Source organism: Pongo pygmaeus, chromosome 20 (assembly GCF_028885625.2).
Source record: "Pongo pygmaeus isolate AG05252 chromosome 20, NHGRI_mPonPyg2-v2.0_pri, whole genome shotgun sequence".
Classification (NCBI taxonomy): Eukaryota; Metazoa; Chordata; class Mammalia; order Primates; family Hominidae; genus Pongo; species Pongo pygmaeus.
Window position 1 is genome coordinate 20,742,052 of NC_072393.2, and position 26,090 is coordinate 20,768,141.

General features: G+C 40.2%; 1 pseudogene; it reads left to right on the top strand.

Annotated features, from left to right (window-relative positions):
* Nucleotides 1–21,246: 21,246 nt before the first annotated feature.
* LOC129020568 (endogenous retrovirus group K member 19 Rec protein-like) lies at nucleotides 21,247–23,385 on the top strand (annotated as a pseudogene).
* The last annotated feature ends 2,705 nt before the right edge of the window (nucleotides 23,386–26,090 follow it).

Here is a 26,090-nt window from a genome sequence, read left to right on the forward strand (position 1 = left end):
ACCATCTCCAAAATAAGTGTCTCTAAGAGAGATTTGAGATCCAGGAATGGAGTTGTGAAACACTGTTAAAGCTTAAGATTGAGAAGTGTTCTATTCAGAAGGCAGGCCCTCATTTATGTGGGAAACTACAGGACCCCTCTTCCTGGCTACAGACCAGGATCAGGTTCACCCAACTTGGTCCCAGTAAGAATTCAGAACTTACTCTGTAACCATCCCAAATTCCTCCCAGGTACAGTCTGGCAGATGTCCTGCCATTCCAGAGACTTGGAGGAAGGTACTCGTTTACAGCCATGTAGACAGGCCTGCAGAACTTGGCCTTTACTGTGGTCCTTGAAGCAGTTTAATGACTCAGTTTCACTTACCTGAGCCACAGTTCATGGCCAGTTCTGCCTACATAGAAACCCATCCAATTACCTCAGGAAATGCTCTCTCATATGCAGTGAAAGCCATATTCATCCACATCCTGATACAAGGCCCACCATATGCAGAACTGACTGAAAAAACATGCCCTAGTGTCTGCCCTATGGAGCAAAGTCCTGAAGGATATGCAGTGTGGTCAAAAATAAACTGGGAATTACAACTACCCAAGCCCCTGTAACAAGCCAACTAAAGGTGGAACCTAGAGCAGAACCAGCAGCCTTCTGACCAAGCTACAACCCCTCTTCACTACAAATTCTGAGTGCATCTCATCACACTAAGGGCCCAACAAAAGAAGATCTTTACCTTGTAAAATCAGTATATGAAAACTTGAAGAGGTGTTTGCTCCATCAAATTCAGACACCAATACAAAGCTATATTGTGTCTATCATCAATGCTTCTATTTTAATATAGCACTGGAAGTATGTGGCAGAAGAACTAGTCAAAGAAATAAAAAAATTCATTGAAATTGAAGAAAAGTAATTAAAGTGCTGCTGTTTGTAGATCATACAATCTTATATTTAAAAAAAACCATAAACAGTACATTAAAACCCATCTAAACTAATAAATACACTCGGTAAATTAGCAAAATATAAAATTAACATACAAGTATATGTATGGTTTCATACACTTAAACTATCTAATAAAATAGAGGAAGAAAATAATCTTATTTATTTATTTATTTATTTATTTATTTTGAGACTGAGTCTCAGTCTCTCACCAGGCTGGAGTGCAATGGTGTGATCTTGGCTCACTGCCCCAATGACAATGAAATAAATGGTTAATTGGGAATAGAGGGGCTTGGGGAAAGCAATACTGGGAAGATATCTCAATCCTGGCACACGCTACCATTATTACTGTTTTCCTTTTTTTTTTTTTTTTTGACATGGAGTCTAGCTCTGCCACCGGACTGGAATGCAGTGGTGCAATCTAGGCTCACTGCAACCTCTGCCTCCCAGGTTCAAGTGATTCCCCTGTCTCATCCTCCCAAGTAGCTGGGACTACAGGCACATGCCACCATGCCCGGCTAATTTTTTGTATTTTTAGTAGAGATGGGATTTCACCATGTTAGCCAGGATGGTCTCAATCTCCAGACCTCGTGATTTGCCTGCCTCAGCCTCCCAAAGTGCTGGGATTACAGGCATGAGCCACTGCAAAAATTTTATTTTCTAAAGCATTAAATCATAAATTTCTGAGGAAAAAATTAACCAAGGAGGGAAAAAATCTTTACAATAAAGAAAAAAAAATTAGAGAAGATACAAATAAATTTTAAAATACTTTGTCTATGGATTGACATAATAAATATTATTAAAGTACCACATTATCCAAAGTAATCTATAGATTCAATAAACTTCCTATCAAAATTGCAGTGTTTTTTTTCACAGTAATGGAAAATACAATTCTAAAATTTACATGAAACTAAAATAAACTTTGAATTGCCAAAGCAATCATGAGGAAAAAGAGCAGAGCAGGAGGATATCATACTTAAAATTTCAAACTATATTTCAAGACTATATAGTAATAAAAACAGAATGTACTGTGCAGAAAAATGAACCAAAAAAATGCAACAGAAACTACTACTCTCACACATTTCAGACTTGATGCAAAAAGAGAACTTAAAAAAATAGTGTTAATTTCTCAAAATCATGTGGATAGTTGTGTCTCCCAAAAACAATGGAAAAGCAGCCACATTGTGCAGTCTCTTTTTTTTTTTTTTGAGATGGAGTCTCACTCTGTCACCCAGGCTGGAGTGCAGTGGCATAATCTCTGCTCACTGCAACCTCTGCCTCCTGGGTTCAAGTGATTCTCATGCCTCAGCCTGCCTAGTAGCTGGGATTACAGGCACCCACCACCATGCCTGGCTAATTTTTGTATTTTTATTAGAAATAAGGTTTCACCGTATTGGCCAGGCTAGTCTCAAATTCCTGACCTCAGGTGATCCACCTGCCTCGGCCTCCCAAAGTGCTGAGATTACAGGTGTGAGCCACCACACCCAGCCTGTGCAGTTTGTTATATGCCATGAAGAGGAATTTGGCTCTCCCTGTGAAGCTGAAAGAAGCTCGCCGAAAGAAAAGTAGAATCCTTATTTAAAAGCATCAGACAGAAAATGCCCATTCATGAGAGCCAATTAAAAACAAAAAAATAAACAAACAAACAAAAACAGCTTTCCACGAATGATTTCCTTTGGAACACAGCTTCCCAAATCACATTTAAGGACTGACTTTCTCTTTGACCTTGGGACATCTTAGCCGTGTTGTCTGTTGTATTCATTTTCTTCTTTTTTTTTTGTTTTTTTTTTTGAGATGGAGACTTACTCTGTCACCCAAAATGGAATGCAGTGGCATAATCTCGGCTCACTGCAACCTTTACCTTCTGGGTTCAAGCAATTCTCCTGCATCAGCCTCCTGTCTAGCTGAGGTTACAGGTGCATGACACTATGCTTGGCTAATTATTGTATTTTTAGTAGAGACGTGGTTTCACTGTGTTGGTTAGGCTGGTTTCAAACTACTGACCTTGTAATTCACCTGCCTAGGCCTCCCAAATTGCTGTGATTACAAGTGTGAGCCACTGCACCCAGCCTGTTGTATTCATTTTCCCTCTACCTATCTGGGGGTTTGGCAATCATCTCATGTCTCTTCATAGACAAAGGGTTTTTTTCCTTGCCAACAATACCTGTTTATTAAAAATAAATACCATGAATCTTGCTCATATTCTCCAATTAGAAGCTAGTAATGTGCTACACAGACAGGATGTGATAAAATAGTCTAGTAAATTAATACCAAAATACTAATTCATAATATAAATTTCTAAATATTTAGAAAATACTTTCACTTTTTAGGTTTCTTAATTTTACATCCTGGTACTACTGAATCAAAAATTGGTGGTGACAATTAGATTTTCAGGTGGGGGCAACAATATTTCATGCCAGTAAATTTCTGGAATTACCACTAATTTAGAGTGAAGAATACACTCAACTGAGGAATGTGGAAAGTTTGGATTAAGATGAAACATCTTGAAGAAATTATCTTCTAAAGGAAAGAATCCTGAAGATTTTATGGAAAAAGGGCATCTGAAACTCTTTTATGCAAAGAATAAATTACTAAAAAACGTTCCACAAAAAAGGGAAATAAAACTTTTAGGGTATATTATGAATTATGTATTAAAGTTATCCTCACAAAGGAAGACCAAGTTTCTGTAGTTCTGAAACTTCACATCCCTATATAAATTCCGCTGTGCAGTGTCCAGGCAATGCCACTCCTCCAGAGAGAATTCTATGGCCACATCTTTAAATTGCAATGGTCCCTGGAAAACACACACACACACACACACACACACACATTTTTACCAAGTGGCCATGGGTGGAATTTTTAATTTGACTTAAGGTGAAATGAGAGAGTAAAGACAATTGGTTCTGACTTATAAGACTCACTAAAATTATCCAATAAAATAATTTTCATCACAGAAATATTATCTAATATATTCTCTAACAGAAAAAACAGCATAAGATACACATCAGTTCATATGTGTTATTTTTCTAGATAATAAAGTATAAAAGGCATGAACATGTACATTTTTGAGTGCTATATTTACATCATATGGAATGAGTTGTGAATATTTTTCAAAAGGAAAAGACAAGTTGAGTTAGAAGGCACCTCTCAAATTTTAATATGTACAATAAGCTGAAGACCTCATGGAGGTTTTTTTCTATTTTTCCCCAGAAGATCTGGAATAAAGTCTGATTTATTTATTTATTTTTAATTTTTTTGAGATGGAGTTTCATGTTGTTGCCCAGGCTGGAGTGCAATGGTGCAATCTTGGTTCACCGCAACCTCCACCTCCCAGATTCAAGCAATTATCTTGCATCAACCTCCTGAGTAGCTGGGATTGCAGGAATGTTCCACCATGCCTGGCTAATTTTTTTATTTTTTTATTTTTTTGTATTTTTAGTAGAGATGGGGTTTTTCCATGTTTGTCAGGCTGGTCTCAAACTCCTGACCTCAGGTGATCTGCCCACCTCGGCCTCCCAAAGTGCTGGTAATATAGGTCTGGGCCACCACACCTGGCCAATTGTTGAACTTCTAACAGGCTCATTAGTAATGCCAATGTTTTTGGCCCAAGAAGGATATGTTGTCAAACATCCAGGAAGTGGAAGTGTCGGTGTTTTTCCCACTTTTTCTAGCCTGTAAACAAAGATAAGAGTCTTCATTTTCCAAAGAAAAATATGTAGAAAAAAATAAAAAAGGGCAGCTGCCAGATTGAATGTGATGGTTTATGCATGCCAGCTGCATAAACATACTTAATAATACAGAGAAAAAATAATTAACTCTATAGTGAAAAAAAATCAGAGAGCTATTTCACCAATTGAATCATTAACTATTAAATTCACTAGGACAAATTTTTATTGTGTGCTAATGCACACAGAAGAACACAGCATCACTCTTGAAATATTCCTCCCCAAAAAAGTAAATTATAGTCTGAATTTATGCAAACTTCAAAACACAGATAACTCCTATGTTCTGTAATTTTTAGTAGTAATTTTAAGTAGGCTTCATTTAGCACCCTAGAGAGCAGGTATCTCCTAATTTTTTTCAGAACACTCTGGGTAATAAATGCCATCCCACTTAAATAAGCGGTTTTTTTTTTGAGACAGAGTTTTGCTCTTGTCACCCAGGCTGGAGTGCAATGATGCAATCTCGGCTTACTGCAACCTCCACCTCCCAGGTCCAAGTGATTCTCCTGCCTCAGCCTCTTAAGTAGCTGGGATTACAGGCACGTGCCACAATGCCTGGCTATGTTTTTGTTTTGTTTTGTTTTTTGTGTTTTTAGTAGAGATGGGGTTTCACCATGTTGGTCAGGGTGGTCTCAAACTCCTGAGCTCAGGTGATCCACCTGCCTCAGCATCCCAAAGTGCTAGGACTACAGGTGTGAGCCACTGTGCCCAGCCTAAATAAGCATTTTCTTAATCCTGTTCTGCATAGAGCTAATGGAACACAGGAATGGAGCCGCAACATTACCTGTTCTCCATCTTTACTAAGGACCACAGTTTTCCCCAATAGAAATCTTGAGTATCCACTTCTTTCCATGTTCAACAGCCACAAAGGGAATATTTTTAATGTTATGGGTCATAAATTGTTACTGAGAATTTTGCATGGAATATAAGAAGCTATGATGTTGAGAATATAGAGAAGGCTCTGGGATATAGGAAAGAAATATTTTTAAGAGACATTTCACTATCATAAGAATTTTAGGAAGTAGCTAAACCAAACTCATTAGGGAGCAAAAACACAAGCAGAGAAGGGAAGGTTTGTGAGTAGTAAATTCATGGCAGTCCAGGAGGCAGAGTGGACACAGTTCTTCTTCTGACACCTGTTTACCTGAAGAAAAGCCATTTTTTTTTTTCTCATTTTTCTCTGGAATTTTTTCTCAGATGAGATTCTCTGAACAAATTACACCCCCAGCTTGAGAATATGCCTTTAAAAGTGTCAGTGCCACATGTTTACCTGCTAGCACGACATCAACTGGCAGAAAAACAAAGACATAAAATGTCCACCCATTTCTGTTCTTTAAAACAAAGAGACTCAGAAACAATGAGCTGCTCCATGAAAATAAAAATGTAAGTATACCTTTTGCTGTCCTCAGGTGCCCTCCCCTGCCACAGACACCAGTAATTTCTGCTACAATAATGGAAATATGCACCACACGGAACTGTCCCTACCAAATTCAAACAGAATAGACCCTGTGACCACCCTTTAGTGCAAAGGTGGAACTTAACTCTCATGAATGTATTTTGAAGCAATCATACTTGATTCTGGCCTCACCTTAAAGCAATTTGAGGCCCTTCATTAAAACAACATGGATGCTTCCACACACAACAATAAACAGAAGCTGTGGGGAAGGCATAAGAGATTTCTGCAAATTGGTCATGTGATCCTAATGAGAAGCCTGGGATGATAATCACTAAGCTAATCATTGCCTCTCAAGTTTTAACGAGCTTATAAATCACTTGGCAATTTTGGCCCCACTTTATGTAATGTGATTCTGGAGGCCTGAAAAGGGTCCAGGAATGGTTGTTTTATACAAGTCCCCTGTCAATGCTGATGTTGTTCCCCCTGGGCTCATTATTAGCATTAGTCAGAGAAGCAGGCACAGCTCAAGGTCCCTTACCCTTAGCACTTTTGTCACAACCAAATACTTCTGGCCCAAATAAGGACAACCCATCTCCATCCTAAAGTTTTATATTATTTGCTGTCTCTTTAAAGTTTACAGATGAAACAGAGACCTGGAATCTACACTTCAATTAGCAGCAATTACAAAAGGATTTGTAAAGACAACAAGAGAGGGACAGAGAGTGGGCTGATACAAAGTTGTCTGTCAGAAATTTTTATTTATTTAAAGAAATAACTTTGATTATTGATTAGATATATATCATTATGGTTTGGGGTATGAAATATAATATCCAATATGGCATTATTATTTTAATTTATAGCTACTTGTGGCAATAGCAAACATTTTTGAGAGATGAATAAATAGTTCAAAGTGGGAGAAAGACATAACTGCACTTGCATTTTAATGTCTCTCTGAGTTTGATAACAAGAAAGACTTGCATTTTTCAGATAAAAGTTTTTATTTCCCAATTCTCAAGACCTGGATTCAAAATTTGGAGCTACAGATTTAGGGCCTGAATGGCTGGAGTTGCAGCAGGTGTTAACTGCACATTTGTGGGCATTTTGGCAAAAGGAAGGGGAAAGTGGAGATTTTCATGTTTATATGTCTACTCAATGCACACATGTTACTCTGATTGGGTTTCTGGGCTCCATAGTCACTGAATCACTTTCAGGTTTGAAGATACAAGAGTCATTGAAAAAGGTAAAATGATTGATTGCTGCCCGTGAAGTTTGTAGAAATTTGGTCTAGCTTCTCTAGAAATGACTGTAGAGGACTACAGATAACAAATAGGCTGAGACACAATTCTACCCGCATATTTAGGGGACAGCATGCACTGTGCTGTGCAAGTGTCTGTTGACTGGAAGCCTGAGAGAAAAAGTCCCCTCTAGAGTAAATTCTGGTTGGCACCTTATGTGTTTATATCATGTCTGGTAATTCTAGACAGTGTTTGGAAACAATAATTAAAAGAAAAATTTTCTCCAGTCCCAGAGAAACTCCACAATAATAGAACAGAAAGAAAATGCTTTTATTACACAATTACACTTGAATGTGATGTCTATATACTCAATCTGCTTAAGAGACTGCAAAGACAGAAAGATGGTCACCATAATTAGTTCACAAGTATAAGAATTTACAGCATCATGTCATACATAGTTCATCCTAAATTCACCTGGAGATTGAAGAGGCCATCTGTGTATGCTGATTGCTTATATTCAATGATGATAAACTGTTCATATCCTCATAACAGGAGGTAATTTAGTAGCTTGAAGCCAGGTGTCTGCTGAAACTATGCTTTCACTCTGCTACAAAAATGGTTGAATAGTGATCTACCTTTTTGGCTATTTACATTTTAGAGTTGTGGCTCTGTACTCTCTGGCACTGGGCTACAGCCCTCCTGCTCACTTTCTCCAGGTTGCTACTGTCTTATCTTGACCTCTACCATCTGCCACTGAGGCACAGCCCAGAGCACAGCTCACATTTTATGTGAACCCCATTTGCCACAGCAGCACTCTAGTGTCACATCAGAGAGTGAGGCCTGAGCTGCAGGAGGAGAGCCTGCAGGCCTCCTGGATAGAATTACACCTTCACAACAGTGAAAATAAATGAGTGTTTCAGTCTCAGGTCCCACTTATAATGGTGACAAGGAAATAATACTCCTGAATTTCCAGCATGAGTCCAAATAGAGATAGCTCAAAGTTTTTTCTGTGACAGCCCACCTCATTGAGACACCATGGAATACTAATAGGGCTTCTGAAACAGACAAAGCATTGGAGAGAAAAACAGATTTCCATCTGGGCAAGATGATTTTGACAGAAGTTAAAACGATCTTAAGAAAAAGCTCAGAATAGATATAAGATTGACTAAGTCAGCCAGAAAATATTCCCCTAAAAGAAATTTCTCTCTAAACACCCAATGTGCACAGCTACTCTCAGCATGAGAAACATGAGCTTTATGATGAAAGGTGGCAGACTTTAAGAATTTTATAAAAGTTTCTTTTCCATCTCTGCTGCTCTCTCATGTCCTAGCCATTGAATGGGGGTTCTGTATTGAAATACATCTGACAACTTCCAACAACAGTTTTTGATGAAGAAATAGAATTTTACTATGTTCATATAGTGGAATATATTAGAACTTGTAACATAGCTAACTGAATAGCTATTATGGTGTTTGGGTGGCCACATCGCCTGTCTTTATTTGTCCGGTAATAGCAGCATTCCAATTCAGAGAAATAAAAGATACCAAAATTGTGTTTACTTTTAATTATTCCTATTGAATAAAGTAATAAGCATGTCAGACTGATATCTATCATAACAACACATTTTGTTTGGATATTATATTAGATATAAATATTTAAGTATGAATAATTTTAATGAACTAGTCATAATGTATGTAGCATTTTTAAAAATTGTAACTATACTTCAGTTAAAACACTTTATATTTCAAAAGTATAAATAACAATATTAAAATAACAATTTAAGTGATTCATCCAAAGTAAGTATTGGGGTTTTATATTCATACTATTGTAGAAAATACCGCTTATGGCTCATGCCTGTAATCCCAGCACATTGGGAGGCTGAGGTGGGTAGATCACCTGAGGTCAGGAGTTCCTGACCTCATCTTTACTAAAAATACAAAACTTACCTAGGCTGGTTGTGCATGCTTGTAATCCCAGCTACTTGGGAGGCTGAGGCAGGATAACTGCTTGAACAAGGGAGGAGATTGTTGCAGTGAGCTGTGATCATGCCACTGAACTCCAGCCTGGGCAAGAGAGTGAGACTCTGTCTCAAAAAAAAAAAAAAAAACTATTTAATTTTTATGAATGCAAGTTTTCTGCAAACACTACACATAACTATGCTAATTGTTCTGAAGTAATAAATAGAAAACAAGGCACAACTACAGACTCCACTGTTCAGTTTATGCACTGAACTGTTCTTGCTTTTGCAGTGTAAGTATTTCTGCCTGCAAATACTGGATAATTACCTTGGATCATCAGATTTCTATTAAAGAAATTTAGTATCTTTTAGTCTTTATCATTTTGTATTGCTAAATTTATCTGTGTGTTAAGCTTCTGTGTGCTCTTAAAATGAGGTTTTATCTAAACAAACGTGTGTCTACTTTAAAAGACTAAACATGAAAAAACTAAACTTTTGGAATCAAAAACAAGGCAATAAATCTGAAGTACTAGAAAAAGATAGTCTGGAGTGAGATTTATTTAGCTCTTTTTTTTTTTCAGACGGAGTCTCGCTCTGTCACCCAGGCTGGAATGCAGTGGCACAAACTCGGCTCACTGCAAAAGCTCTGCCTCCCGGCTTCATGCCATTCTCCTGTCTCAGCCTCCCAAGTAGCTGGGACTACAGTCACCTGCCACCATGCCCAGCTATTTTTTTTTGTATTTTTAGTAGAGACGGGGTTTCACTGTGTTAGCCTGGATGGTCTTGATCTCCTGACCTCATGATCTGCCTGCCTTGGCCTCCCAAAGTGCTGGGATTACAGGCATGAGCAATTGCACCCTACCCTTATTTAGCTCTTAACATATATTTCAAAAAAGCAGAGAAAAATATCTACATATAATCTAAATCCCTTAAGAAAAGAGAGAATAGCAAAAAAATTTTTGGAACTTTTTAAAGAGTTTTGAACTCTTGGACATCTGAATTTTGCACACTATATGCACTTGAAAGAATGTTAATGGGGAAAAAGCAGAAGAGAAAAAGACGTTATAAAAAAATCCATGAGTGCACAACACCTATGAAACAGAATAGAGAGCCCAGAAATAATGCCATTCACCTACAACCATCAGATTTCCGACAAAGCTGACAAGAGGAATGTGGGAAGAATTCTCTCTTTCATAAATGGTGCTGGAATAACTATCTACCACTATGTAGAAGACTGAAGTGGACCCATTCATTACACCATATAAAAAAGTCAACTGAAGATAAATTAAGGACTTAAATGTAAAACCTAAAATTATAAGAAATCCTGCAGGATAACCTAGGAAACACCATTCTAGACACAGAAACAGGTAAAGACTTCATGATGAAGCTACCAAAAGCAACTGCAACAGAAGCAAAAATTGAGAAATGGGATGTATTCGAACTTAAGAGCTTCTTTACAGCAAAGGAAACTATCAACAGAGTAAACAGACAACCTATAGAACAAAAGAAAATATTTGCAAATTTTGCCTCTGAAAAAGGTCTAATACACAGAATTTATTAGGAACTTAAACAAGTTTACAAGAAAAAAAATGCTCATTAAAAAGTATGCAAAAAACAGGAACAGATGCCTTTCAATAGAAGATACACATAGGGCTAACAAGCATATGAAAAAAAAATGCTCATTGCTAATCATTAGAGAAATTAGAAGAGAAACCACAGGCTGGGTGTGGTGGCTCATGCCTGTAATCCCAGCACTTTGGGAGGCCGACGCGGGCAGATTACAAGGTCAGGAGATCAAGATCATCCTGGCTAACATGGTGAAACCCCGTCTCTACTAAAAATACAAAAATTAGCCAGGTGTTGCAGTGTGCACCTGTAGTCCCAGCTACTCAGAAGGCTGAGGCAGGAGAATTGCTTGAATCTGGTAGGCAGAGGTTGCAGTGAGCTGAGATTGCACCACTGCACTCTGGCCTGGGCAACAGAGCAAGACTCCATCTCAAACACACACACACACACACACACACACACACACAAAGAGAAACCACAATGAGATGCCACCTCACACCAGTCAGAATGGCTATTTTTAAAAAGTCAAAAAATAACAGATGCTGACAAAGTTGCAGAGAAAAGGGAATGCTTATACTCCTCTTGTGGGAGTGCAAATTATTTCAACAACTGTAAAAAGCAGTGTGACGATTCCTCAGAGAACTAAAAACAGAATTATCATTCGACTCAGAAACCTTATAATTGAGTATATACCCAAAGAAATATAAAATATTATAAAGACACATCCACATGCATGTTCATTGCAGCACTATTCACAATAGCAAAGACATGGACAGACCGTAAATGCCTATCAATGGTAGACTGGATCAAGAAAATATGGTATGGTCAGATTCAGTGGCTCATGCCTGTAATTCCAGCCCTTTGGGAGGCTGAGGCAGGTGGATTGCCTGAGCTTAGAAGTTTGAGACCACCCTGGGCAACATGGCAAAATTTTGTCTCCACAGAAGATACAAAAAAAAAAAAAAAAAAGGCCAGTCTTGGTAACACCCACGTGTAGTCCCAGCTACTTGGGAGGATGAGGTAGGAGAGAATTGTTTGAGCCTGGGAAGTTGAGGATAAGGTAAGCCTATATCACACCACAGCACTCTAGCCTGGGCAATAAGTGAGACCCTGATGCCAAAAATAAAAGATTTAGTAAAAACAAAATATGGTACATAAGCATCCTGGAATACTCTGTGGCCATTAAAAACAAATAACCATGTCCTTTGCAATAACATTGATGAAGCTGGAGACCATTATTCTTACAAAACAAATACAGAGGCTGGGTGCAGTGGCTCACGTCTGTAATCCCAACACTTTGGGAAACCAAGTTGAGTGGATCACCTGAAGTCAGGAGTTTGAGACCAGCCTAACCAACATGGAGAAACCCCATCTACACTAAAAATACAAAATTAGCTCGGAATGGAGACGCATGCCTGTAATCCCAGCTACTCAGGAGGCTGAGGCAGGAGAATGGCTTGAACCCGGGAGGCAGAGGTGAGGTGAGAACACATCATTGCATTCCAGCTTGGGCGACAAGAGCAAAAACAAAGAAGCAAAAATATCTCAAAAACAAAGAAACAAAACAAAAAAAGAAAATAATACAGGAACAGAAAACCAAATGCATGTCATTATTTATAAGTAAGAGCTAAATAATAACACATGAACACAAAGAGGAGAAAAACAGGCACTGAGGCCTAGGTGAGGGTGGAGGGTGGGAGGACTAAGAGGATCAGAAAACAGACCTGTTTGGTGCTATGGGAAGTACCTCAGTGACAAAATAATCTGCACACCAAATCCCCATGACATAATTTCAGCTGTATAACAAACCCACACGTGTACATAGAACCAAAAATAAAAGCTAAAAGAAAAAAAGAATCTCCCCAAGTGGGAGAGAGTGCAATGTAGGTGAAAGAACTTATTTTTGCTACAGATAATGGCCAAGGTAGGGCTGTACTCCAATTTATTTCTGTGTGAATACAGGCAGATGAGATTATGAACAAGTGGTCCAGACCCTAGGATGGTGGAGAAAACAGGTTTCTGCTGCAGATTCAGTGTCTGGGGGTGGGGATATGCCAGGAGACTTGAAGATACTGTGGGTTCTTTTCAAGAAACACTGGGATCAAAAATGCCATGGTGAAGTTCCTGAGGGTGGTGCCAAGTGCTGGGAGGAGTGTGGACATGTCAATGTCTAGTGTGTGTGTTTGTGAGTGGGTGGGAATAATGTGGCATCTGTGGGAAAAGGGGTTCTGTCATGGGAGTTTCTTTCTGCTAAGTTTTCAGTCCACAGTTGCCCTGGGAGAAGACCTGGAATCACAGGACAATGGGCAGTGTGACAGCCTGTGTAGAGGAGAACAGAGCCTCCCATTCCCAGACACCCAGAGTTTTATTCCAGGCCAGGCCTCCATGATATCTTTTTTTCTGGCACCAAATCTGTAGAGTTTGCTGAACATCAAACAATTCTCCACCACCAACTTACGGTCTAACATTTGAATTCTGACACCACCCACAGTCAGTACAGACCCTGATTCAGAGCTCGGTCCCACAACACTGTCCTCAATGCAGATGTCAGTCATAAACCCCATGGGCCCATGTATGTGTCTGAGCTACTGTTTAAAAACGGGAGACTCCCATAACGTCCCTGAAGTTCAATAATTTCATAGAGCTACTCACAGAACTCAGCAAGAAACTGTAGTTATCTTTACCTGTTTAATATATAAGATGAAGGCCAGGAAAAGTCAAATGGAAAAAATGCGTGGAACAAATAAAAGAGATGAAAAAAGATGAAACACATAATCCTAAAAAATATTTGTGATTAATAAAATTATCCATCCTAGACCGGGCGCGGTGGCTCACGCTTGTAATCCCAGCACTTTGGGGGGCCGAGGCGGGCGGATCACAAGGTCGGGAGATTGAGACCATCCTGGGTAACACGGTGAAACCCCATCTGTACTAAAAATACAAAAAATTAGCGGGGGCATGATGGCAAGCGCCTGTAGTCCCAGCTACTCAGGAGGCTGAGGCAGGAAAATGGCGTGAACTCAGGAGGCGGGGAGCTTGCAGTGAGCCGAGATGGTGCCACTGCACTCCAGCCTGGGGGACAGAGCGAGACTCTGTCTCAAAAAAATAAAAAAATAAAAAATAAAATAAAAAAAATCTCCATCCTTTGTGTGCTCCAGGAACAGTTTAGGGAAGGAAACACCCTTCCCATTATGACTCACGTGGTGCTCTCTTTTCTTACCTAAAACACAGGCTGACACACACTCTGCACATTTTCTCCTTTTTTTTTTTTGAGATGGAGTCTTGCTGTGTCGCCGAGGCTGGAGTGCAGTGACGCGATCTCGGTTTTCTGCAAGCGCTGCCTCCCGGGTTCACGCCGTTCTCCTGCCTCAGCCTCCGGAGTAGCTGGGACCACAGGCGCCCAACACCACACCCAGCTAACTTTTTTTTTTTTTGTATTTTTAGTAAAGATGGGGTTTCACCCTGTTAGCCAGGATGGTCTCGATCTCTTGACCTCGTGATCCGCCCGCCTAGGCCTCCTAAAGTGCTGGGATTACAGGCATGAGCCACCGTGCCCGGCCATTTCTCCTTTTTGTTATTAAAAAAAATCAGCTGAATTTGTCTTCAGTGGTCAAAACAAAAGATATCCTTTTTTTTTTTTTTTTTTAATGATGGAGTCTTACTCTGTCACCCAGGTTGGAGTGCAGTGGCCTGATAGCGGCTTACTGCAACCTCCACCTCCCAGGTACAAGTAATTCTCCTGCCTCAGCCTCCCGAGTAGCTGGGATTACAGGAGCCCAAAACCACACCCGGCTTTTTGTTTTCTGGCTTTTTCTGAGACAGAGTTTCGCTCTTGTTGCCCAGGCTGGAGTGAAATGGTGCAATCTCAGCTCACCGCAACCTCCACCTCACTCCTGCCTCAGCCTCCCAAGTACCTGGGATTACAGGCATGCACCACCATGCCTGGCTAATTTTTTGGTTTTTTTTTTAGTATAGATGGGGTTTCTCCATGTTGGTCAGGCTGGTCTCGAACTCCCGACCTCAGGTTATCCTCCCGCCTCAGGCTCCCAATAATTTTTGTATTTTTAATAGATACAGTGTTTCACCATGTTGACCATGCTGGTCTGAAACTTCTGACGTCAGATGATCTGCCTGCCTCAGCCTCTCCAAGTGCTGAGATTACAGGCATGAGCCACCAGCCTGGCTTAAAATTAAATATTTTTAAATTAAACTTTACTTAAGTTTATCTCCCTCCTCAAGCTCCTGAACTTTGAACTACCCTCAGTCTGAGCCAACATACAACCCCATTTTATGTCCCTCGTAAGAACATGCTGATTTCAGGGTAAAACATCCTCTGATCTAAAATCTGACTTTTTCACCCTCCATTTGCCATTCCCTTCCCACCTCGTTTCTAGTCTTGTTTGCTCCTTTCTGGGAAAGAAAGGTCTTTTATGCCTACATCTTTGCAAGCCATAAAGATCTTATAGTTACTTGGTATTTCCTCCTATTGCAATATTTTTTTGGAATTCAATTTTTTTTTTTTTTTTTTTTTGAGACGGAGTCCCTGTCTGTCTCCCAGGCTGGAGTGTAGTGGCGCGATCTCGGCTCACTGCAAGCTCTGCCTCCCGGGTTCACGCCATTCTCCTGCCTCAGCTTCCTGAGTAGATGGGACTACAGGCGCCCGCCACCACGCCCGGCTAAATTTTTGTGTTTTCTTTAGTAGAGACGGGGTTTCACCCTGTTAGCCAGGATGGTCTCGATCTGCTAACCTCGTGATCCGCCCACCTTGGCCTCCCAAAGTGCGGGGATTACAGGCATGAGCCACAGCGCCAGGCCTGGAATTCACTTTTTTTTTTACATAAATCTAATGTTTTTATTTTACAAAGTTTAGAAATTGCCTCAAAACAATAAAAACTTCATCATCAGTAAGACCTTCCCAGTCTCCTTTCATCTTCACCTTAACTGCATCTGCCTGTGGGACCCCAGCTTTCCAGGGCTCTGTAGCTTCTCTCAGGATAAAGTCTTCTTCTATGGCTGGGGTGAGCAGGCTGATGAAGGGGCGACCCACCCCCTTCATCTGGTGCCCAACGTGGAGGCCTTTTCTCTAGGGTGAAGGTACGCTCGAGCGTGGTCATTGAGGACAAGTCGACGAGAGATCCCGAGTACGTCTACAGTCAGCCTTACGGTAAGCTTGCGCACTCGGAAGAAAGCTAGGGTGATAATGGGGCAAACTAAAAGTAAAACTAAAAGCAAATATGCCTCTTATCTCAGCTTTATTAAAATTCTTTTAAAAAGAGGGGGAGTTAAAATATCTACAAAAAATCTAATCAAGCTATTTCAAATAATAGAACAATTTTGCCCATGGTTCCCAGAACAAGGAACTTTAGATCTAAAAGATTGGAAAAAAATTGGTAAGGAACTAAAACAAGCAGGTAGGAAGGGTAATATCATTCCACTTACGGTATGGAATGATTGGGCCATTATTAAAGCAGCTTTAGAACCATTTCAAACAGAAGAAGATAGTGTTTCAGTTTCTGATGCCCCTGAAAGCTGTGTAATAGATTGTAAAGAAAATACAGGGAGAAAGTCCCAAAAGGAAACGGAAAGTTTACATTGCGAATATGTAGCAGAGCCGGTAATGGCTCAGTCAACGCAAAATGTTGACTATAATCAATTACAGGAGGTGATATATCCTAAAACATTAAAATTAGAAGAAAAAGGTCCAGAATCAGTGGGGCCATTAGAGTCTAAACCACGAGGGCCAAGTCCTCTAGGTCAGATGCCCGTAGAATTACAACCTCAAACGCAGGTTAGAGAAAGTAAGACCCAACCGCCAGTAGCTTATCAATACTGGCCACCGGCCGAACTTCAGTATCAGCCACCCCCAGAAAGTCAGTATGGATGTCCAGGAATGCCCCCAGCACCACAGGGCAGGGCACCTTACCCTCAGCCACCCACTAGGAGACTTAATCCTACAGCACCACCTAGTAGACAGGGTAGTGAATTACATGAAATTATTGATAAATCAAGAAAGGAAGGAGATACTGAGGCATGGCAATTCCCAGTAATGTTAGAGCTGATGCCACCTGGAGAAGGAGCCCAAGAGGGAGAGCCTCTCACAGTTGAGGCCAGATACAAGTCTTTTTCAATAAAAATGCTAAAAGATATGAAAGAGGGAGTAAAACAGTATGGACCCAACTCCCCTTATATGAGGACACTATTAGATTCCATTGCTCATGGACATAGACTCATTCCTTATGATTGGGAGATTCTGGCAAAATCGTCTCTCTCACCCTCTCAATTTTTACAATTTAAGACTTGGTGGATTGATGGGGCACAAGAACAGGTCCGAGGAAATAGGGCTGCCAATCCTCCAGTTAACATAGATGCAGATCAACTATTGGGAACAGGTCAAAATTGGAGCACCATTAGTCAACAAGCATTAATGCAAAATGAGGCCATTGAGCAAGTTAGAGCTATCTGTCTTAGAGCCTGGGAAAAAATCCAAGACCCAGGAAGTGCCTGCCCCTCATTTAATCCAGTAAGACAAGGTTCGAAAGAGCCCTACCCTGATTTTGTGGCAAGGCTCCAAGATGCTGCTCAAAAGTCAATTACCGATGAAAAAGCCCGTAAGGTCATAGTGGAGTTGATGGCATATGAAAACGCCAATCCTGAGTCTCAATCAGCCATTAAGCCATTAAAAGGAAAGATTCCTGCAGGATCAGATGTAATCTCAGAGTGTGTAAAAGCCTGCGATGGAATTGGAGGAGCTATGCATAAAGCTACGCTTATGGCTCAAGCAATAGCGGGAGTCATTTTAGGAGGACAAATTAGAACATTTAAAGTGAAATGTTATAATTGTGGTCAAATTGGTCATTTAAAAAAGAATTGTCCAGTCTCAAATAAACAGAATATAACTATTCAAGCGACTACAACTACAGGTAGAGAGCCACCTGACTTATGTCCAAGATGTAAAAAAGGAAAACATTGGGCTAGTCAATGTCGTTCTAAATTTGATAAAAATGGGCAACCATTGTCGAGAAATGAGCAAAGAGGCCAGCCTCAGGCCCCACAACATACTGGGGCATTCCCAATTCAGCCCTTTGTTCCTCAAGGTCTTCAGAGACAACAACCCCCACTGTCCCAAGAGTTTCAGGGAATAAGCCAGTTACCACAATACAATTGTCCCCCATCACAAGTGGCAGTGCAACAGTAGATTTATGTACTATACAAGCAGTCTGTCTGCTTCCAGGGGAGCCCCCACAAAAAATCCCCACAGGGGTATATGGCCCGCTGCCTGAGGGGACTGTAGGACTAATCTTGGGGAGATCAAGTCTAAATCTAAAGGGAGTTCAAATTCATACTGGTGTAGTTGATTCAGACTATAAAGGTGAAATTCAGTTGGTTATTAGCTCTTCAATTCCTTGGAGTGCCAGTCCAGGAGACAAGATTGCTCAATTATTACTCCTGCCATATATTAAGGTTGAAAATAGTAAGATAAAAAAAACAGAAAGGTTTGGAAGCACTGATCTGACAGGAAAGGCTGCATATTGGGCAAGTCAGGTCTCAGAGAACAGGCCTGTGTGTAAGGCCATTATTCAAGGAAAACAGTTTGAAGGGTTAGTAGACACTGGAGCGGATGTCTCTATCATTGCTTTAAATCAGTGGCCAAAAAATTGGCCTAAACAAAAGGCTGTCACAGGACTTGTCGGCATAGGCACAGCCTCAGAAGTGTATCAAAGTACTAAGATTTTACATTGTTTAGGGCCAGATAATCAAGAAAGTACTGTTCAGCCAATGATTACTTCAATTCCTCTTAATCTGTGGGGTCGAGATTTATTACAACAATGGGGTATGGAAATCACTATGCCCGCTCCATTATATAGCCCCACGAGTGAAAAAATCATGACCAAGATGGGATATATACCAGAAAAGGGACTGGGAAAAAATGGAGATGGCATTAAAGTTCCAATTGAGACTAAAATAAATCAAGAAAGAAAAGGAATAGGGTATCCTTTTTAGGGGCGGCCACTGTAGAGCCTCCAAAACCCATACCATTAACTTGGAAGACAGAAAAACCAGTATGGGTAAATCAGTGGCCGCTACCAAAACAAAAACTGGAGGCTTTACATTTATTAGCAAATGAACAGTTAAAAAAAGGACATATTGAGCCTTCATTCTCGCCTTGGAATTCTCCTGTGTTTGTAATTCAGAAGAAATCCGGCAAATGGTGTATGTTAACTGACTTAAGGGCCGTAAATGCCGTAATTCAACCCATGGGGCCTCTCCAGCCCGGGTTGCCCTCTCCGGCCATGATCCCAAAAGACTGGCCTTTAATTATAATTGATCTAAAGGATTGCTTTTTTACCATCCCTCTGGTGGAGCAGGATTGCGAAAAATTTGCCTTTACTATACCAGCCATAAATAATAAAGAACCAGCCACCAGGTTTCAGTGGAAAGTGTTACCTCAAGGAATGCTTAATAGTCCAACTATTTGTCAGACTTTTGTAGGTCGAGCTCTTCAACCAGTTAGAAACAAGTTTTCAGACTGTTATATTATTCATTATACTGATGATATTTTATGTGCTGCAGAAATGAGAGATAAATTAATTGACTGTTATACATTTCTGCAAGCAGAGGTTGCCAACGCAGGACTAACAATAGCATCCGATAAGATCAGAACCTCTACTCCTTTTCATTATTTAGGAATGCAAATAGAAAATAGAAAAATTAAGCCACAAAAAATAGAAATAAGAAAAGACACATTAAAAACACTAAATGATTTTCAAAAATTGTTGGGAGATATTAATTGGATTCGGCCAACTCTGGGCATTCCTACTTATGCCATGTCAAATTTGTTCTCTATCTTAAGAGGAGACTCAGACTTAAATAGTAAGAGAATGTTAACCCCAGAGGCAACAAAAGAAATTAAATTAGTGGAAGAGAAAATTCAGTCAGCACAAATAAATAGAATAGATCCCTTAGCCCCACTCCAACTTTTGATTTTTGCCACTGCACATTCTCCAACAGGCATCATTATTCAAAATACTGATCTTGTAGAGTGGTCATTCCTTCCTCACAGTACAGTTAAGACTTTTACATTGTACTTAGATCAAATAGCCACATTAATTGGTCAGACAAGATTATGAATAATAAAATTATGTGGAAATGACCCAGACAAAATAGTTGTCCCTTTAACCAAGGAACAAATTAGACAAGCCTTTATCAATTCTAATACATGGCAAATTGGCCTTGCTAATTTTGTGGGAATTATTGATAATCATTACCCAAAAACAAAAATCTTCCAGTTTTTAAAATTGACTACTTGGATTCTACCCAAAGTTACCAGATGGAAACCTTTAGAAAATGCTCTAACAGTATTTACTGATGGTTCCAGCAATGGAAAAGCAGCTTACACAGGGCCAAAACAACGAGTAATCAAAACTCCATATCAATCGGCTGAAAGAGCAGAGTTGGTTGCAGTCATTACAGTGTTACAAGATTTTGACCAACCTATCAATATTATATCAGATTCTGCATACGTAGTACAGGCTACAAGGGATGTTGAGACAGCTCTAATCAAATATAGCATGGATGACCAATTAAACCAGCTATTCAATTTATTACAACAAACTGTAAGAAAAAGAAATTTCCCATTTTATATTACCCATATTCGAGCACACAGTAATTTACCAGGGCCTTTGACTAAAGCAAATGAACAAGCTGACTTACTGGTATCATCTGCATTTATAAAAGCACAAGAACTTCATGCTTTGACTCATGTAAATGCAGCAGGATTAAAAAACAAATTTGATGTCACATGGAAACAGGCAAAAGATATTGTACAACATTGCACCCAGTGTCAAGTTTTACACCTGCCCACTCAAGAGGCAGGAGTTAATCCCAGAGGTCTGTGTCCTAATGCATTATGGCAAATGGATGTCACGCATGTACCTTCATTCGGAAGATTATCATATGTTCATGTAACAGTTGATACTTATTCACATTTCATATGGGCAACTTGCCAAACAGGAGAAAGTACTTCCCATGTTAAAAAACATTTATTGTCTTGTTTTGCTGTAATGGGAGTTCCAGAAAAAATCAAAACTGACAATGGACCTGGATATTGTAGTAAAGCTTTCCAAAAATTCTTAAATCCGTGGAAAATTTCACATACAACAGGAATTCCTTATAATTCCCAAGGACAGGCCATAGTCAAAAGAACTAATAGAACACTCAAAACTCAATTAGTTAAACAAAGAGAAGGGGGAGACAGTAAGGAGTGTACCACTCCACAGATGCAACTTAATCTAGCACTCTATACTTTAAATTTTTTAAACATTTATAGAAATCAGACTACTACTTCTGCAGAACAACATCTTACTGGTAAAAAGAACAGCCCACATGAAGGAAAATTGATTTGGTGGAAAGATAATAAAAATAAGACATGGGAAATAGGGAAGGTGATAACGTGGGGGAGAGGTTTTGCTTGTGTTTCACCAGGAGAAAATCAGCTTCCTGTTTGGATACCCACTAGACATTTGAAGTTCTACAATGAACCCATCGGAGATGCAAAGAAAAGCACCTCCGCGGAGACGGAGACGCCACAATTGAGCACCGTCGACTCACAAGATGAACAAAATAGTGATATCAGAAGAACAGATGAAGTTGCCATCCACCAAGAAGGCAGAGCCGCCGACTTGGGCACAACTAAAGAAGCTGACACAGTTAGCTACAAAATGTCTAGAGAACACAAAGGTGACACAAACTCCAGAGAGCATGCTGCTTGCAGCCTTGATGATTGTATCAACGGTGGTAAGTCTCCCTATGCCTGCAGGAGCAGCTGCAGCTAATTATACCTACTGGGCCTATGTGCCTTTCCCGCCCTTAATTCGGGCAGTCACATGGATGGATAATCCTATAGAAGTATATGCTAATGATAGTGTATGGGTACCTGGCCCCACAGATGATCGCTGCCCTGCCAAACCTGAAGAAGAAGGGATGATGATAAATATCTCCACTGGGTATCGTTACCCTCCTATTTGCCTAGGGAGAGCACCAGGATGCTTAATGCCTGCAGTCCAAAATTGGTTGGTAGAAGTACCTACTGTCAGTCCTAACAGTAGATTCACTTATCACATGGTAAGCGGGATGTCACTCAGGCCACGGGTAAATTATTTACAAGACTTTTCTTACCAAAGATCATTAAAATTTAGACCTAAAGGGAAACCTTGCCCCAAAGAAACTTCCAAAGGATCTAAAAATACAGAAGCCTTAGTTTGGGAAGAATGTGTGGCCAATAGTGCGGTTATATTACAAAACAATGAATTCGGAACTATTATAGATGGGGCACCTCGAGGTCAATTCAACCACAATTGCTCAGGACAAACTCAGTTGTGTCCAAGTGCACAAGTGAATCCAGCTGTTGATAGCGACTTAACAGAAAGTCTAGACAAATATAAACATAAAAAATTACAGTCTTTCTACCCTTGGGAATGGGGAGAAAAAGGAATCTCTACCCCAAGACCAAAAATAATAAGTCCTGTCTCTGGTCCTGAACATCCAGAATTGTGGAGGCTTACTGTGGCCTCACACCACATTAGGATTTGGTCTGGAAATCAAACTTTAGAAATGAGAGACTGTAAGCCATTTTATACTATCGACCTAAATTCCAGTCTAACGGTTCCTTTACAAAGTTGCATAAAGCCCCCTTATATGCTAGTTGTAGGAAATATAGTTATTAAACCAGACTCACAAACTATAACCTGTGAAAATTGCAGACTGTTTACTTGCATTGATTCAACTTTTAATTGGCAGCACCGTATTCTGCTGGTGAGAGCAAGAGAAGGCGTGTGGATCCCTGTGTCCATGGACCGACCGTGGGAGGCCTCGCCATCCATCCATATTTTGACTGAAGTATTAAAAGGCATTTTAAATAGATCCAAAAGATTCATTTTTACTTTAATTGCAGTGATTATGGGATTAATTGCAGTCACAGCTACGGCTGCTGTGGCAGGAGTTGCGTTGCACTCTTCTGTTCAGTCAGTAAACTTTGTTAATGATTGGCAAAAAAATTCTACAAGACTGTGGAATTCACAATCTGGTATTGATCAAAAATTGGCAAATCAAATTAATGATCTTAGACAAACTGTCATTTGGATGGGAGACAGACTCATGAGCTTAGAACATCGTTTCCAGTTACAATGTGACTGGAATACATCAGATTTTTGTATTACATCCCAAATTTATAATGAGTCTGAGCATCACTGGGATATGGTTAGATGCCATCTACAAGGAAGAGAAGATAATCTCACTTTAGACATTTCCAAATTAAAAGAACAAATTTTTGAAGCATCAAAAGCCCATTTAAATTTGGTGCCAGGAACTAAGGCAATTACAGGAGTTGCTGATGGCCTCGCAAATCTTAACCCTGTCACTTGGGTTAAGACCATTGGAAGCACTACAATTATAAATTTCATATTAATCCTTGTGTGCCTGTTTTGTCTGTTGTTAGTCTGCAGGTACACCCAACAGCTCCGAAGAGACAGCGACCATCGAGAACGGGCCATGATGACGATGGCAGTTTTGTGGAAAAGAAAAGGGGGAAATGTGGGGAAAAGCAAGAGAGATCAGATTGTTAATATGTCTGTATAGAAAGAAGTAGACATAAGAGACTCCACTGTGTTCTGTATTAAGAAAAATTCTTCCGCCTTGAGATGCTGTTAATCTGTGACCTTACCCCCAACCCCATGCTCTCTAAAACATGTGGTGTGTCAAACTCAAGGTTAAATGGATTAAGGGTTGTGCAAGATGTGCTTTGTTAAACAAATGCTTGAAGGCAGCATGCTCCTTAAGAGTCATCACCACTCCCTAATCTCAAGTACCCAGGGACACAAAAACTGCGGAAGGCCGCAGGGACCTCTGCCTAGGAAAGCCAGGTATTGTCCAAGGTTTCTCCCCATGTGATAGTCTGAAATATGGCCTCGTGGGAAGGGAAAGACCTGACCGTCCCCCAGCCCGACATCCATAAAGGGTCTGTGCTGAGGAGGATTAGTATAAGAGGAAGGCATACCTCTTGCAGTTGAGACAAGATAAAGGCATCTGTCTCCTGCCTGTCCCTGGGCAATGGAATGTCTCGGTATAAAACCTGATTGTACATTCCATCTACTGAGATAGGGAAAAACTGCCTTAGGGCTGGAGGTGAGACATGTGGATGGCAGTACTGCTTAACAAAGCATTGAAATGTTTATGTCTATGCATTTCTAAAGCACAGCACTTGATTCTTTACCTTGTCTATGATGCAAAGGCCTTTGTTCACGTGTTTGTCTGCTGACCCTCTCCCCACTATTGTCTTGTGACCATGACACATCCCCCTCTCTGAAGAACACCGATAAGTAATCAATAAATACTAAGGGAACTCAGAAGCCAGTGGGATCCTCCATCTGCTGAACGCTGGTCCCCTGGGTCCCCTTATTTCTTTCTCTTCACTTTGTGTCTTTTCCTTTTCCAAGTCTCTCATTCCACCCAATGAGAAACACCCACAGCTGTGAAGGGGCGACCCACCCCCTTCAGCTGAGACATCTGCATGGGTCGCTCCTCAGAAAGAACTAACTGGGCCTTTAATAACTTCCTCTTGCATGCTTAATATTAGCCTTAGCTTGGAGTCACTAGGTTCAAGCTTTAATTTCCATGTCAGAGTTATTCACTTGGTTTTCAAAACTAAGTGTTTGAAAAATCCAGTGAAATTACTCACAGCATTTACATAAGAAAAGGAAATTTTAAGGTGCTTACTTTTTTTTTTTTGAGATGGAATCTCACTCTGTCACCCATGCTGGAATGCAATGGCTGGATCTCAGTTCATTGCAACCTCCACCTCCTGGGTAAAAGCTATTCTGCCTCAGCCTCTCAAGTAGGTGGGACGACAGGCATGCTCCACCACACCCAGCTAATTTTTGTATTTTTAGTAGAGACAGGGTTTCACCATGTTGGGCAGGCAGGTCTCAAACTCCTGACCTCAAGTAATCAACCGGCATTGGCCTCCCAATGTGCTGGAATGACAGGTGTGAGCTACTGCACCTGGCTAAGGTGCTTGCATTTTATGCCTCCATAAGAAAAACAAATATATCTACTTCTTTTAGACAATATATGTATTATTTTATTATTTATATTAAAAAATAATGTAGTAAAAAATTAGTCATATGGGAATGCTTCTAGAAGTTACCACGTTTCATCATATACAATTTAACACTAAACTCAGAAATCAAAACAACAGGATATAGAATGGAGATATTCACTGTCACAAATTTACCCTGCAAAAAGAGGAACTGATATTTTGATGAATCTGTGTAACTCATCAATTATCTACCACATTTTCCTATGAAAATATATTCATTGTCTAGAGCCAAAATGGAAGAGAGATTTTCCCTATTTTTTCCCTTGGTAGCTAGCATTATAAAGCTAAGGCTTAGAATTCTGTTTGAAATCACTAAGACATAAAAACCACACCTAAGAAAATTCCTAAACTCACTCTTGGAAAGAAAAATGTAAATGAGAGTTATTAACAAATGGAATATATGATTAAATATTAATTTTTTGAAACTCACCTCTTTTATTTTCTTTGTAAATATTTTCTTACCTTTCAAGCCCTACTAATAAAATGCAAATTACAGTTAAAAAACTGATTCAGGTGGGTGCTGTGGCTCACTTTAATGCCAGCACTTTGGGAGGCCAAGGCAGGCAGATCAATTAAGATTAAAAGTTTGAGTGGGGCACAGTGGCTCACGCCTGTAATCCCAGCACTTTGGGAGGCCTAGGTGGGTGGATCACCTGAGGTTGGGAGTTCGAGGCCAGCCTGACCAACATGGAGAAACCCCATATCTACTGAAAATACAAAAATTAGCCAGGCATGGTAGCAGATGCCCAAGGCTGAGGCAGGAGAATCTGGGAGGCTGAACCTGGGAGGCAGAGGTTGCAGTGAGCCGAGACCACACCATTGCACTACAGCCTGGGCAACAAGAGCAAAACTCCATCTCAAAAAAAAAAAAAAAAAAGACTAAAAGTTTGGGACCAGCCTGGTCCATCTCTACTAAAAATACAAAAACTAGCCAAATACAGTGGTGCACAACTGTAGTCTTAGCTACTTGGGAGGCGGAGGCATGAGAATCACTTGAACCCAGGAGGCAGAGGTTGCAGTGTGCCAAGATCAAGCCACTGCATTCCAACCTGTGCAACAGAGTCAGACTGTCTAAAAAAAAAAAAAAAAAAGACAGAATCAACAACAACAAAAACACCTGAGGTCAAAATAAGTGA